Below are 4,677 nucleotides of genomic sequence, written 5' to 3'. Positions count from 1 at the left end.
CTAATGTTAACAGTTTGGTACATGTCCTTCTCCAGGCTCGTTTAATTATGAGCAAATATATATACAGCCCATATTCCAATTTTATTGGTTGTCCTAACAATGTCGTTTATAGTTAATTTTTCCCAGTTCAAGATCATACATGGCACTTAGTCAACAGGTACCTCGATTCTCCTTTCTTATGGAACCTTTCCACACCCTCTTTCTTTTAGTACCTGCTCTTGATATTTTAGAAAATTACAGACCATTTATTTTGTGCAATGTCACTCAGTTTGGGTTTGTCTGGCATTTCCCCGCAGTGAAATCCAGAACATGCTGTAAGCAGGTTTCAGCCATGTGCATGCAGGCAGCATTGCTGAAGCACAAGATACTCGCCTGGGTCAGGCCCACTGCTTCTTCTGGGCCCACGGGTCCTCGCACACCGATAAGAGCTTTTTGAAGGAGCATGTCCATACCGATTCCAGCTGCAGGTGCTCGATAAATCTGGAATGTGCCTGAAGCCTAAGCCAAAACTGACACCCAGAATACAGACACTTGTTAACTGAGAGGCAAAGAAGTATGCACTCAGTTTCCGAGAAGCAAAAATTATGAAGGGCGAAGGTTCCCAAACCATTTCGTTGATGACTTACCAAACATGCGCCAGAACAGTAAACATAATGGTAAAAGGAGAAGCTTCCTATCGGCCGTGAGAAACAAGTTCACCACTCCTCAAAGTAAACCCGGACAGGAGACACTGGAGCGTCCAACCCCGAGGTCTGCAAGTCTGGTCCCAAAGGCAAGAATCCAGCCTCCGTTTCCATGGTACCTACATCTGCACAGTCATTGCCCATTTGCTCCTCAAAGGGTGTGAGCAAAACTAAGAAACACTTACCTCATCTAAAAGTACTACTCAAAGTGGATTTCAGAAACTTTTTGTCTCTTTGATAAAGATTGACTTTTGAGAAATGTCTAATGCTATTTCTGAACGAAAGCGACTCAGGAATGCAACTTATTTGACTTGCATTTATTCTCTGAATACATGGAAACCAGGTCCAAGAACAGATTTTTCTTGGCATCCTTGGCATTTTGGGCAAATAAAAACCTCATTGGATGATAACCGAAACCCACTGACTGCAAAGGTTGGTTGGGAGTTCAAAAAAATATGTGAAATTGCCTTGTAAATAGTAAATTCATGTGCAAGTAGTAATCATATTTTTATTAGTCTCCCTCTTTTTAGCAGTTTTCACTGTTTATATCATTTTCTTTCAAAGGGAAGTTGAGACTTTCATGAGAGTATCTACTTAGTCATGAAGATTTTTTCTGGGGGTCAATCGACTGGTTGCTAATTCAGGAAAAAATGTGTCTTCTCGCCTACCCACAAACATCTGCCTAACTATATTTTAGTAAAATCTGAAGATTATTCTTACTCGGGTTGTAAAATTATCAGGGATATTCTTAATTATAGGTTATTTAATAAGATAAGGAGTACAAATATACTTTCTAGAAATTTTCGTTTTTATAACTTGTGTTGTCCCTATAATAATATTTCGCCTTAAAGACATTTTACTATGTTCTGGTACAAACTTATTTCTGGGTTTAAAATTATTTCAGAATATAACATAGTAACTTATACTTCAGTTATCTTACATCTTTTCTGGAACATTGTAGATATAGGTTTTTGTTAACAAACTAGGATTGTTTTCAACTTTTCTGTTTCACTCTTTTAGATGAGTTAGGAAAAAATCAGATTACGCATTTTTGGTAGAAGTATCTGAAGTGATGTTGGTTTGTCCCAATATCTGTGATGTTCATTTTGATCATTGATGTAAGATGATTTCAGTGGGTTTTCCCAATATAAAGTTGTTTTTCCTTTGTAATTAGTAATTACAAAGTCTAAGTACCTTGTTCTTCATCAAATGCTTACTCACTAATTTTAATATCTATTGATTTTCTAATTCTATTTTTCTTCCTTCCTTCCTTCCTTCCTTCCTTCCTTCCTTCCTTCCTTCCTTCCTTCCTTCCTTCTTTTCTTCCTTGCTTCCTTCCTTTCTCCCTCCCTCCCTTCCTTCCTTCCTTCCTCCCTCCCTTTCTCCTTCCTTCCTTCTTTCTTTTGTCATTCTCTCTCTCTTGACCTCTCCCCCTCTCTCTTCTTCTCCCCGTCTCACTATCTCTTCTTTACCGTGTCCCCACCCCCTGCTTTCTTGGCATGGTATGATAAGGAAAACCTTTCCCTCTTTCCCCATTTATGTATTTATTCCCTGGTTTATTTGTATCAGTATGGCCTCATGGATACTTATATTATTTAATGGGTTATAATCTATTATTATCAATAGTTATTATGATATTCAAATTGTTCCAGATTTGGCTGGCAAGAGCCCCTTCGCACTAATTCCCATATAATTTGACATGAGCCAATCATTCCTTGAGCACTTGCTTCCCTACTAACTGACTCAAACAGATGTTCCAGGCTCATCCTGTACTTTCTCTGTCTCAGCCCTGAAATCTGTCATTTCTCCAAGGGGTCTTAATTCCTTTTAGTGGAAAAAATGTGCATGTTTATATATCTCTATCTATTTCTATCTCTATAAAAACATAGACATGTATATTTACTTTTTTCAATGTTAAAATGTGAGTTTTCAAAATGAAACATGCAATTCCAGTAAAAAACTACAGGCTATATAGCATGCTTCTCACTTCCCATATTTGTAGCTCCTTCCTCCCATTGTCCTCAATATATTTATTCATTTCCTCAAGCCTAGAATACAAAAAAAGGTTGCAGGATTGCTAACCCATGTCACCACGAAAAGCAAACCAGCAAACTAGAGTTAAATAATTATTTACAATTTATTCTTTTTAAAATCAGACCCCCCCAAAAAGAGTGGGCATTTTTGCATTGTTCCCAAACTTGGAAGGGAAGCATCAAATATTTCATCATTACATATGATGTTACCTTTAGGATTTTTATAGGTGCCCATTTTTAGGTTGAGGAGGTTTTCTTCTATTCTGGTTTGCTGAAAGTGTTTACATGTGTTCCCCAATATGTGATAGATCATAAAAAGTGTTACACTCAAGACTTTGTGTTTTAGTTTGACTGTGATGTGTCCAGGTGTTGTTTTCTTTGTTTATCTTGCTTAAGTTTAAGAACTACTTAGATCAGTAAAGTTTTATTTTTCACACAGTTTGGGAAATGTTTGCTTATTATTTTTTAAAAGTGTATGTGGCCCCATTCTCTTTTTCTCCTCTCATCTGGGACTGCAATTTCACATTTGTTAAACTGCTTGATACTGTCCTACGGGTTAATAAGGCTCTGTGTATTTACTTTTTAAAAAGTCTTTTTTGTGTGGTTTGTCAGATCTGTCTTAAAGTTCACTGACACTTTCTGCCATCTCCAATTTGCCATTAAATCCATGCAAAGAATTTTTTGTTTCAGATACTTTATTTTTCAGTTCTTGAATTTTAATTTGATTCCTTCTTAGAGTTTTTCTTTAATGCCAAGCTTTGTACATCTGTTTAATTATTGTGATCATATTTTTCTTTAAGTCCTTGAACATATTTATGAGTACTCTTTTAAAGTCCTTGTTTGTTAATTCCTGCATCTGAATTATCTCATGGTTGATATCTATTGTTTTTTTTTTTTCTTGTTCACGGATCACATTTTCTTGCTTCTTCATATGTCTAGTAAATTTTTATTGTTTCTTTACATTATTAATACTACATTGTGAAGAGTATGGATTTATGGATTTTGTTTTCTTACTTTAGATTGTTTTTTTCCTTTCTTACAGTTAATTTACTGACAGAGCAGCTCGAGTCTTTTAAGGTTTGCTTTTAAACTTTGTAGTGTGAGTCTAGAGTAGTCTTTACTCTAGGGCTAGAGTAACCCTGTCCACAGAATGTTGAGTTTTGGAATGGATGTTCAGGGAGGTCTCTCCACTCTGGATGGTTGGAATTCCTATGTGTCTCAGCACTGTGCAATCTCCAGGCCTAATGGCATCTTGCTCTTGCATTTACAGTTCAGTATATGGTTAAAGAGGTAGGGAGATCGCTAAACAGATTTTTAGGGCTCCTTTTATGTGCAGATTCCTTTATTCTGATACTCTGTCTCACAAGCTCCAGCTGCCATAGCAGACTGACTACTACAGGAGTGTGGGCCCCTTCTCCTTTACCATGGTCCATGGCAAACAGCTGAGATGATTGCGATGCCCACTTCATTTTCTGCCTGTTGTTCAACATCAAAAACAGCTAATTCATACATTTTAATTAGTTTGCTAACCACTTATGGAGAGAGGGATATATCTGCTAGGTACCAGTTATTCTGTCACGGCTGGCAGTGGAAACTTCATGGTAGATTTTTATAAATGTTCTGCAGATACATGATCGATTGTGTCCTGCTAGGGAAACTAACAAAGCACAGTGCTGCTGTTTCTCCTATGGATCAGTGGGTTTCCTCAGACCATGCTCTTTCCAGAAAGACCTTCCTTATGCTCATCCAGTTTCTCCACCTCTGGTCTTCACACTCCCTCACTCAGAGGAGAAGAACCTTATGCTGACTTCCTGTCTGGATACTGAGAGGGTCGGAGGCTAGGTCACCCATTAAGTCTCAGCAGTTTACTATTGAAGATAGGAGTAGAAGTTTAGAAATTGGTAGTTAAATTGAAATCGGAAGGGACAGTAAGGACTTACTCAAATTGCCTTTTTTCCTAC

The 4,677-nt window shown here is 37.4% G+C and overlaps 1 pseudogene; it reads left to right on the top strand.

Annotated features, from left to right (window-relative positions):
• The first annotated feature begins 257 nt into the window (after nucleotides 1–257).
• LOC111741449 lies at nucleotides 258–1,729 on the top strand (annotated as a pseudogene).
• The last annotated feature ends 2,948 nt before the right edge of the window (nucleotides 1,730–4,677 follow it).

This window comes from Pteropus vampyrus, unplaced genomic scaffold (genome assembly GCF_000151845.1).
Source record: "Pteropus vampyrus isolate Shadow unplaced genomic scaffold, Pvam_2.0 Scaffold78, whole genome shotgun sequence".
Taxonomy (NCBI): domain Eukaryota; kingdom Metazoa; phylum Chordata; class Mammalia; order Chiroptera; family Pteropodidae; genus Pteropus; species Pteropus vampyrus.
This window is presented reverse-complemented; position numbering and strand designations above follow the sequence as displayed.